Source organism: Carcharodon carcharias, chromosome 5 (assembly GCF_017639515.1).
Source record: "Carcharodon carcharias isolate sCarCar2 chromosome 5, sCarCar2.pri, whole genome shotgun sequence".
NCBI classification, from domain to species: Eukaryota; Metazoa; Chordata; class Chondrichthyes; order Lamniformes; family Lamnidae; genus Carcharodon; species Carcharodon carcharias.
This window is the reverse complement of record NC_054471.1, coordinates 195,916,831-195,928,892: the sequence shown is the minus strand read 5'-3', so window position 1 is coordinate 195,928,892 and position 12,062 is coordinate 195,916,831. Positions and strand designations below refer to the sequence as shown.

At 40.7% G+C, this 12,062-nt stretch overlaps 1 protein-coding gene and 1 long non-coding RNA gene across 2 annotated transcripts in view; both read right to left on the bottom strand.

The window, feature by feature from the left end:
• LOC121278141 (exostosin-1-like) overlaps window positions 1–12,062 on the bottom strand; it is a 728,729-nt gene that overhangs the window by 679,965 nt on the left and 36,702 nt on the right. The gene's annotated exons all lie outside the window — the stretch shown is intronic.
• Window positions 4,074–7,332, bottom strand: LOC121278142. The gene is made up of 3 exons (XR_005943064.1): window positions 7,267–7,332; window positions 4,446–4,734; window positions 4,074–4,240 (listed from the first exon to the last, which is right to left on the bottom strand). It is a non-coding gene; the product is annotated as an uncharacterized LOC121278142 (long non-coding RNA).

Here is a 12,062-nt window from a genome sequence, read left to right as displayed (position 1 = left end):
TTATTTTTCCACTACTTGAAAATCCATGATGTTCTGAAAAAAATTCAAGGAGTGTTTTAAAAAACCTTACAATAATGGTATGCTCTTTCACAGCTCTCATGAACATCTCCAAGCTCATTACATACAATTAATTGCTTTGGAGTGTGGTGACTGGTATATAAATGAAGAAGGCATTCATTTTTCACACAACAAAACATAACGTATTACAATGAGATAAATTATCCAACATTTGAACTTTTACAAGATGGCATTGTTGAAAGCAAGAATGTTGGCCAGGACACTGGGAGAACACCCTGCTTTTCATCAATTTGTATTACAGAATCATTAAATCCACCTGAACAAATAGAGCAGGCAGACATGGCCTTGTGATTACTTCATTCAAAGGAAGACAGCTCCAAAGGGCCAGCATTCCCTCAAGATTACACTGAAATGTTAGCTTTTAGGGTAAGAGCTTAGGCTGCTGGCACAGGCCATAAGACTACTTCCTCTCAGTTTTAATTCAGCTGCTCTGAAGAAAATTAGTTAATTGAATAGTTATAATCAATTCCAAAAGATAGAATTTGATGAGGAAAGAAGTCAACACTTGATTACAATTTATTAAAACTACTGCGCTGTAGTATCATTGCATGCCTTAAAAGAAATACAAAAACATGGATGATTCAAATGTACAAATGTATAGGTTCCCATTTTATGACAGCACTCAGGGAAGCCTGGGGAACATTTAATCAGTTTAAAATCGAGTAAATATTCTTAATGTTATTAATGGATGACCATAGATAGATATCATAATAAAGTAAACCATCTCTGCACATCTTTATTGGGAGATGTTTGTGAATTTCAAAACAAAATGAGATCAATGCCTTGCAAATGAAAGGCTAACCAGGGGCACAAATATACAATAGTACATTTTTGTTCAGTGGTTCAATTCCAATACCAGATACACTCACTCACTTTTCCAGAACTGCTTCATCCATTGGAGTTGGAGCCTATCCCAATAGGCACTGGGCACAGAGCAGGATACACCCAGGACAGGACGCCAGTCCATCACAGTGCCAATAACAGATACAGAATCACAGAATTGTTACAAGACATTAGGAAGTCATTCTGCCCGCTGTGTTTGCATCAGCTCTCCAAATGAGCAACTTTGCTAGTGCCTTTCTCCCCCTTCTCCCTGTGACCCTGCACAGTCTTCCTTTTCACAGATAACAGTCTAATTCCCTTTTGAATGACTCAATTGAATCTGCCTCCACCACACTGTCAGGCAGTGCATTCCACACCTTAACCACTCACTGTGTGATAAAGCTTTTCCTTGTTACCTTTGCTTCTTTTGCCAATTACCTTAAATCTGTGCCCTCTTGTTCTCAATTCTTTCACGTGGGAACAGTTTCGCCCTAATTACCCTGTCCAGATCCCTCATGAATTTGAATATCAAATTCCTTCTCAACCTGCTTTTCTTCAAGGAAAACAGTACTAACAGTCCCAACTACTCCAATCTATCCTCGTAACTGAAGTTCCTCATCCCTGGAACCATTCTCATTAATCTTTATTGCACTCTCTCCAATACCTTCAGGTCTTTCCTCAAGTGTGGTGCCCAGAACTGGACTCCAGCTTGGGGAACAGCCATTTGCTGGTTCATTCCCCAGGGTAATGCTTTGACTGGTTTTGAAATTAAACAAAAGCTTGACAGTTAACTGTTCCCTGGCGCATACTCCATGGCAACACCTCTACCAATCAGAAACCACTTGCCAACCAATCAGCACCCTGTTTTCATGCAGTATAAATTGTTGTTCCCTTTTGAGATTTTGGTGTTCTTGTATCTGAGTGCAAGACAAAAAGCTTCAACAGCATATTGCTTTTTTTCAATAATACTCAGGCTCTGTATTACTAAGCCACTAAAGAGAAGATAGTTAGGGCATAGTCAAGGTATATTCCCATGAAGGGAAAGGTAGGGCAAACAAATACAGAGCTCCCTGGTTGACAAAAGAGAGATTAAGGTAAATTTTTAAAAAGTGTGCTTATGATAGATGTCAGGATAATGCAATGGAGAACCCCAGGCTGAATACAGAAGGTTCACAGGGGAAGTGAAAAAGCTTATCAGAGAAGCAAAGAGAGTCTGAAAAGAGGCTGGCAGCTAACATCTTTCCAGCCACGTAATCATTTGCTTTATCCTCCTATTTCTATACTCATTTGTACATGGTACTGGGAGCAATCTAGAGATTACTACTTTTGAAGTCTGCTTCCTAATTTCCTACCTATCTCCCTAAATTCTGGCTGCAGGACCACACCCCTCTTTTCACCTAGGTCATTCATACCAATGTTGACCGTGACTGCTGGTTGTTTATTGCCAACACCCAACCCCGCAACTAACCCGCCCACCCCCAAGGAAATTGTGCAGCCATTCAGTGACATATACATTTAAGTGCATATTGCTCTCCTGTCAGTGAGATGGATATGACAGTAATGCCACTTGAGTAGAGGAGATTTTATATATAGGAATACCTAGTGAAGAAAGTGCACCAAGTGCAGAATGAAGAAAAGAATTAGGTTCAACCATGAAATTTAAGTGCAAACTAAACCTTTGTTGTCAAATGTGGAATGAAAATGAGAGCTATTTTGTCCTTCTAACTTGAGTAACATTTCCAGGAACAAAATTGTCATTGTTGTTATAATCTTGGCAGAGATCAGTAACTTATAAAAAGAAATTTGAGCTCCCAGCTATTAACTGAAAGAATTACACCAAAAGATTTCACATTTTAAACAAAAAGAAATGTTATGGCACAAGAGTTAAAGAAAACAGGTACAACTAACTTAAAACTCTATTAAACACACCCTTTAAATATGAAAATCACAACAGACCACATCCTGTTCTACTTTTAAATCCACCCAACAGTTCCCCGAGGGTTCCATCACTTCTCCCACAACCAAACCTAAGACCAAAATTCTCTTTGATCCTTCTAAATGTTCCTGCTGTTCTCAGAGTATGAGATTTCTTGGGGTCCTTTCACTAGCATCCAGCTAGGTGAACCCTCCAACTCTCCCTCAACACAGTGTGACTGTGGACTCCCCAGTTCAAGCATTGGCCTCACTGCATCCTTGTTTTGTGGCCCCCAATCAGAAACACCCCCGGTTTCTGAAAGCCCTCTGCTACTGGCTCCAGCTGCTTTAAAGCTCCTGACCCAGTGTTCAACTACATGTTTCTGTGAGAAATCACAGAGTTAAAACTCAATACAAAGAAAAAAACTTCCCTGCAATCCATCCCCACAATCAACTGACACTCCTGGGATGTCCCAGATAGAGATTTAAACTAATTATCCACAATTCCCAAACCTTCCCTTTGTCCTGGGGAACCATATGAATAATTTAAACCCCCGACTGAGGCAGCTGTAGGCACACCATCTCCACCAAACTGCTCAGAGAAGTAGCCCATTTTTTAGGGGTTTCCCACTTCAAACTATGCGCTTAGTAAGCAAACACAGGTCATCCTATGTTTAGCAATTACATTAAATTTGTTTACTAGCTTCACAAACCAGATGTTTTCATTTATCTTACATTAAAAATTTCAATCCTAAAAGTTATACCCCTAACACATATGAATCATAAAATTAGATATTTATAACATAATGCATTTTAGCTAAACCAGAGGAAAGTTTGGAGGGAATTAGACATAGAAGTCATTAACTAATCCAATTATCTGTACTTTATTTATACCTTCAGAAAAATATCCTTCAGAACAATTAATCACGCTATATCACCATCTTCTAGGTAATTGTAACTTCTATCCGATTTAGCTGTCTTTAGCCTGTGCAACACCATGACAATCACACCTGAAAATACTCAGCAGGTGACAACAGTCAAAGAAATATTCTACAATAAATATCATGTAGGAAAGAATTAAGCAACATTAGCAGATTTGTGACTTGTAGTATTGTCATTTAATAGACTGCTCCTCTCAGTTTACCTAATCTACACCATAATATTTGTAGATGCACAGTCTCAAAATATGCACAATAAAGAATGTACAAATGGGATTCCTTTTACTGCTACATATACATTTTTTTAAAATATTCCTTTAATTTTTCTTTTTCAGTTTTCTTCATAAGCATTCTGACCTTCATTATGCTGATGGTCAAAAGATATACATGCAAACAATTTCAAACTTGCCTATGTTTGAAAGGAATCCTGAGGGGTGCGGCAGTCTGATGATCAGGTTTCCACATAACTGATTCCAAAGTTGTTCGCTCTAATCAGCCAAGAGATGGATTGATAAAAATGTAAATGATCTCATTTACCAAACAATTTAAGAACATTACATCAAGTATTACAATATTATATCAATAAGTACCAATAAAATTTTAAAATAACTTCACTGCAAATTATCCTTTTTTTACTGCCAAGGTGGTTTTAAAAAAAATTCTAATTTGATGCAGTGTCAATGATGTACTTACTCACGTAGAGTCAATTTTAACACGGGAGTGGGAAATGAAAGTGGGTGTCAAAGTAGGTGATGATCCCACTGGATGCAGAAAGGATTCAAACATTAAAACAAATCCAGCCAATTTAAGAGCTTCAGTTCAAGTTAAGCTGACATCAGTCTGGGTAGCAGTTCAGGCATTACAATTGGTCTCAATGTCCTTGATCCAGAGAAGGGGAAATCAGCCAAGGCGTCCCGCCTAATCAGAATTCACTAACATCTGGTGGAAATTACCCATCTACAGGTATCAAATGAGAACAAAACTGCAGAGAAATAAAATCATGGGTTATGCATATGGCATTGACTGAATAATTGGCACATGTTGAAAATCTTAGATTAGCATAACCTTTTGTCTACCATTTCTGTTACAAATTTTTACACTCATGTTTGTAATGGAAACTGTCATACTATAGCATCATTCCTGGTGGGAGGGTGCAATTGCTGTGTGACAAGTTTACATAGGCGGTTTCTATTAAAATGACATAAAATTTATAACGAGAGTGTAAAAATAAAGACAGTATGTATAAATTAAAATGGGGACTGATTTACACCTGCTCATGCTGGCCCAAATATCCTTTTGTCCGCAAGCCCTGTTCCACTGAATTTGATCCTTTGGGGATACTATATTTAGGAAGGATAGAAAAATAACAAAGGAGGCATTATATTTTGGCAAGATTAGAAAGAAAAGTGTAGCAAAAGAGGGAATGCATGTTGTAGAGAAGGTTATTGTATACAAGGGGTACAGGCAGAGTAAATATGATTAGCACTCATAAGATAAAAAAAGGGGCTTGATATATTTGTAGGAATGTATTACAGACTTCCTAATTGTGGGAAAGAAATGGAAGTGAGAGTCTGCAATTCGATCATTCAGGGAGATTTTATCTATCCACTTACTGATTGGGGCAAAAAGGAAGTAAATAGAGAAGGGATAGAGTGTATATTGATCTCCTTCCTCAAGCACTATATTAGTCAGCCTACAAGGGCCTGGTTTCTAGATATGGTTGAGTAATGAAATTGATCAGGTAGACAAGCTAAATGTGGATAAGCAACCTAGGAATAGTGGCTACAATGTTGTAAGGTTTAAGATCGAACTAGAAAAGGAAACTGTCAGTACAAAAACGAAAACACTTGATTGGATCAGGGCAGATATTACAAAATGAGGAGCAAGCCAGGTGAGATGAGGTGGAAGAGGAAACTGGTAGTGAGGTGCTTGCAACAAGAGATTACAATGGTATAAAATATTTGTATTCCATTAAAAAATGTAATAATCAGCCAATATAAAACCTCAGTATGTACTGAATTTTATGATATGCTTCCAGAAAAGAGTTCATGAAAATAAGAGGGCTAAAAACTGGGTTGCCCTGGTTTGAGTCCTTGCATGTGCCTTTTTCTTCAAAGAGCATTATGCGGGCCTTACAGGAAGAGCCAACAGCATGGGGCACACACAGCAAGGCTTCCAGAACGTTATTGAGAGGCAATTTTATAACCACAGGCTGGATTTTCATTCCAAGGTCCTGATCTCGATGCCAGAGAATGAATACCAGGTCTGGAAATATGTAGATGCCAGCAGCAGGACCCTGGTAGTGATTTTCAAGGACTTGGCCAAGTATCTGGCCACTTCCAGGAGCTCCACCCAATTAAGGATGGTAGGCGACTCCCAAGGCCTTCCAGCACTAAAAGATCTGTTGCCCCACTGTCAGAGATGGGAGCTGTGGATGCAGTTAGGCACTTCTAAATGCCTTTTAAAATTTACAAATACAAAGCATTCACAGCTGCCAGGTTGTCATTGTGGGGAGGCAAACCCTCAACCCCTCCACAGGATGGCCAGTGCCCACTGCTGTAGCTCAATGGCTATGCTGGTTGTGGGGTGATGGGGGCGGGGGTGGATTTCTGTAGATTAAACACTGACCCCGATCCCAGTCTGCCACCATGAGACTGCCTCCCTCCCATATCCCAAAAGTAAAATTCGAGTTGGTGTTGGCAAAGTGACCCAATTAGGCCCTTTAGATGGCTTAATTAGCTACATGCCACTTGCAGGCAAGTAGCCACCACCCTCCAGACCCAGCCTGTTGCAAAATAGCCTAGAAGTGGGAACATGCCAGCAAACTAGCAGACTGGCCCATGCCAGCCTTCCTGCCACTGGCCCCACCTCTGCAGCCAAATGAAAATTAAGCCAGGAGACTCCAATCCATAAGAATTTATATGGTCATTAATGAATGGCTGAAAATATAATTTTTGATTTAAAAGAATTAATTCATGACATATAGTTTGATATAGAGCTAGATCAATAAAAGATTTTTTTAAAATATAACATTTAGCAGATAGTGAAATTTTCCAAAGTTTACTTTGAAAAGTAACCCAAGAATATTTTTCAAAAAGTCAAGAGGTGCAAATCAATGTATCTATACATATACCAATATGGAGCAAAGAAAAGGAGTATTATTATATCCAGTCTTCTAGTTAATGATACCTTCTGAACCCCTTTCAATGACTACAATACTTAAAAGCCACCAACAGTTATCTAATGTTCTCTCATTTTAAGTACAAATCATGATGGCACCTTGGTCTAATATTTTTAACACCATCCCCCCCGCCACTCTCCGGTCATATGAAGATAATTTGAAGTGAAAAGCATTGTGGGATGACACTAGTTCATGGTGGAACCAGTACAGTTCAGCATTAAATACATATTTAAACTTTTTTTTTTACACAATTAACAATTTACCATGCGGCATAAACAGAATACATTATAAAGTCCCATGAGACACAATTTATATCACACTCATGACACCTACCATAATTCAGTTGCAACTGTACCACCTGCGAACTCTCAGGTCAGCCCACGCATAGGATATAATCACATCCCATGGGTCTAATGCATTTTCTACATCTCCATATTGATGATGTAATCATTATTCAGGTGCCAGCACTGAGAATACGTTCATGGTTATCCACCAATTCCTACAACAAAGTCCATGCGTGCCTTTGAATGTTATATTAGACAGAGCTGTCTCAGCCCCAAATATGTTAACTTAGTTGGAATGCAATGTAAATATAGTTTGTTCAAATACACAGTTCCAAAATAAAACAAGTATTAACCACTTTAATTCTGTACAAGAGCAAATCTAATTTTTATTGTATTTATATTTAGACACTATACTATAAATCACGGTTAAGCCAGTTCCATTAAGAGGTGGAAGGATGCAAATCAATTTAATGTTCAATTCATATTTAGGGGATTTTCAGGTGTCAGACAGTCATCTCAGAGGAGACAAGAAGTAATTCAAATAAACCAATAATGCTCAACAATCACAATTCATTTAAGATTCAAGTTTAAAAAGGTGCAAGAATTAAAATATTTGGTACTATAGCCTAATGACAGGGACTATGGGCTTTATTGGCACTATCCTCGTGCCAACTCATGAGTTGACCAAATAACATATGTTGAAAATTAGTCACTTCGCAAGTAGAAATATTTATTCTATTGCATAACTTAATCATTATCATCCTGTATCAGTAGTGCACTATATTTTGCTGGATCATTCCTGTTCTTCTGCAATATGAAAGACATTCATAACTCATTCTTGACTATACAAATTATTAGTTTTCCTATCCATATGATAAATATCACTTGAAACACTCTGTACCCTTACGCGTAATGTTAGGGGGAAGAAAGTAAATGAGAATTTATGGTAAGAGAGAATTCATTGTAGGGGAATGATACTGTTGGAATCTCCAAGCAGCCAGTGCCTGCAAGTACATAAACATGAAAAAGCACCAGATAAACCTTATACACTCTCGAACTTTGTACAGCCTCAGGGTTTGCAATCACCAGCAAGGCCCTGGGAGTCAGACTGGAGACTTAGGTTGTAAAAAACAACAAAGTTTGAGCTTGTTTACAGCAGATAGGGAAAGAACAAATGGTCCTAGTTTAGGTAGGAGGGAAGGTCTCTGCCTGGGTGAAAAATAGGGACATATGATGCATGTACCTGTTACCAGAGATGTCTGTTTAATATAAACCTATAGGACGACAAGATCAGAATCTGGAAACTATTCTTGTACGTGACCAATAATGTATAATTTTGTTGAACACTTGTAATTTAGCAGAGTGCTATCTCAAGCTGCATTGAGATGGTTCTCCCATTGCAATTGCTCGAACAAATGATCGTGACCTGTACCTGAGACTCTTGTGGTCTGTTTGTCAAAGTGACCACAACAGTAATCTAAAGTCCAACGATCTTGAAGGCACATCTTGTGGAATGTGTAGAGCTCGACAAGATACAGAAGGCCACCTTGTCAACCACTACATCCAGATCTATCTCCAACCATCTAAACCCCTCTTGCCACTGGATTAAGATAGGTCAGGACGAGAGTGAAAGGCGCAATTCTCACACTATAATCCAATTCACTTGCAAATCACATTCATCATCTTTCTATCATCTATCATCCACCATCTGTGTCACAAGTCCTGTGGAGGTGCTGAGCGACATAGCAGCAGGTGTGGATTCACTGGGAGCTGTAGCCGTGAACCTGCACGCAGGTGGCTCAGGCCATAGAGTCATTTTTACTGGAATGAAACCGAAGTGGAACTCAGCAGCCCCCTCAGCAACTGAGCAGCCTTTTTAGGACTACATTAGTATAAGGAAGGGACTGATAAAGGTGCCCTAAACAATCTCTGCTTCACCTTCCTGACTAGCAGGCCACAGCTGGCAGGGATCCCATCAACACAATCTCAAAGAAGAATATGACGGTGGCACAAGTCGCCCATTGGCACATGGAAGGTGCACACCCTCATGGACAATACCACAGCTGACAAACTCGAGAGAAGAACCGCTCGTTGATAGACAGCTGGCCAGGTACAATGTCCAGATTGCTGCGCTCAGCGACGCTCGTCTATCTGAGGAGGGTCAGCTCAAGGAAATTGCTGCAGGTTATACATTCTTTTGGAGTAGTCATGGAAAAGCAGAACGGCACGAAGCTGGTGTAGACTTTGTTGTTATGAACCATCTCATCAGTAAGTTGATTTGCCTTCACAAGGATGTTAATACTTGTCTAATGGTGCATAACCTCCCCCTGCACAGCAACAGGCAAGCACTCTCATCAGTGTATAAGGCCCTTCCATGACCAACCCTGATGAAGTCAAGGATAAATTCTATGAGGACTTCCACTCCTTATTTGCAAGCTCATCATTCTTGAATCAATTCAACATAAGAGTCAGTGCAGATCGCCAGATGTAGGAAGGGGTCATCAGAAAAAAATCAGGCTTGGAAATCATAATAAAAATGGTCTTCTCTTGCTGAAAATGTATACTGAGCATGAGCTCTTTAACCACCAAGGGCTTTCTCCTTCCCTAATTGCAACAAGACATCTTGGATGCACCCTATTACTATGCATTGGCAACTAATCAACTATGTCATCACCAGACAAAGGGACAGGCAACATGTGCATGTAATGAAAGCCATGTGCAGTGCTGACTGCTGGGCTGACCCCAGAGTTATCACTTCAAAACTAAACATCAAGAGCTATCCCCCTAGGTGCCCCAGGGAACAAAGGTCTGGATGCATCTCAATGGCTCAAAGCCCAAACAGGCAGTAATAATCTCAATCTCTGGTGATAGACTGTCCACTAATATCCATTACAAACCCACCGACTCCCACAGCTATCTTGACTACAGCTCCTCACACCCCGCTTCCTGTAAGGACTCCATCCCATTCTCTCAGTTCCTTCGCCTCCGTCGCATCTGTTCCGATGATGCTACCTTCAAAAACAGTTCCTCTGACATGTCCTCCTTCTTCCTTAACCGAGGTTTTCCACCCACAGTCGTTGACAGGGCCCTCAACCGTGTCCGGCCCATCTCCCGCGCATCCGCCCTCACGCCTTCTCCTCCCTCCCAGAAACATGATAGGGTCCCCCTTGTCCTCACTTATCACCCCACCAGCCTCCGCATTCAAAGGATCATCCTCCGCCATTTCCGCCAACTCCAGCATGATGCCACCACCAAACACATCTTCCCTTCACCCCCCCCTATCGGCATTCCGCAGGGATCGCTCCCTCCGGGACACCCTGGTCCACTCCTCCATCACCCCCTACTCCTCAACCCCCTCCTATGGCACCACCCCATGCCCACGCAAAAGATGCAACACCTGCCCCTTCACTTCCTCTCTCCTCACCGTCCAAGGACCCAAACACTCCTTTCAAGTGAAGCAGCATTTCACTTGCATTTCCCCCAACTTAGTCTACTGCATTCGTTGCTCCCAATGCAGTCTCCTCTACATTGGAGAGACCAAACGTAAACTGGGCGACCGCTTTGCGGAACACCTGCAGTCTGTCCGCAAGAATGACCCAAACCTCCCTGTCGCTTGCCATTTTAACACTCCACCCTGCTCTCATGCCCACATGTCTGTCCTTGGCTTGCTGCATTGTTCCAGTGAAGCCCAACGCAAACTGGAGGAACAACACCTCATCTTCCGACTAGACACTTTACAGCCATCCGGACTGAATATTGAATTCAACAACTTTAGGTCGTGAGCTCCCTCCCCCATCCCCACCCCCTTTCTGTTTCCCCCTTCCTTTTCTTTTTTTTTCCAATAAATTATATAGATTTTCCTTTTCCCACCTATTTCCATTATAAAAAGAGAAAGAGAAGGAAAAAAAAATTATTTATTTATTTTTTTACATCTTTTATGCTCTCCCCACCCCCACTAGAGCTATACCTTGAGTGCCCTACCATCCATTCTTAATTAGCACATTCGTTTAGATAATATCACCAACTTTAACACCTATGTGTTCTTTTGTATTATTGTTGTTGACATCTTTTGATGATCTGCTTCCATCACTGCTTGTTTGTCCCTATAAACACACCCCCACTCCACCTCTCTCTAACTCTCTCTCTCTCCGCCCCCCACACACACACCTTAAACCAGCTTATATTTCAACTCTTTCTTGGACTCGAACTCAAGTTCTGTCGAAGGGTCATGAGGACTCGAAACGTCAACTCTTTTCTTCTCCGCCGACGCTGCCAGACCTGCTGAGTTTTTCCAGGTAATTCTGTTTTTGTTTTGGTTAGTAATAAAGAAATCTCTTTCAGAAAAACCAAGAGTTGCCTGTGTTCAAGGATATAATGTGCTCCACTGCTCTAGAGACCTTTGGCCCTACCATGGAACAAGATTGGTTCAATGAAAACAATGAGGAATCCAGAAACAATGAGGTGGGGCATCGCATCTACAGGGTTTTCTTCAATGGCAAGTCATTACTATCCAAGCACGATGCCTACTGAAACATCTGCAAGCTCAGGGAGATGAAAGATGCCTGGCTGAATCAGAAAGCTGATGAACTTCAGTCATATGCAGACCGCAAATTCTGGAAGAGATTCTACAATGTTCTGAAATCTATCTACAGGCCCCAGTGTACTGGTTCATCACCAATCCTTGGTGCTGATGGGTCAACACTGCTCACAGATCACGCCCAAATTCTAGAAAAGTGGGCAAAGCATTTTAACCACATCTTCAATCAGCCTTCATCCATCAATGAAGAAGCAATCAACAGGCTGCCATCATTCTTTTTTATTCATTAACAGGATGTGGGCTTCACT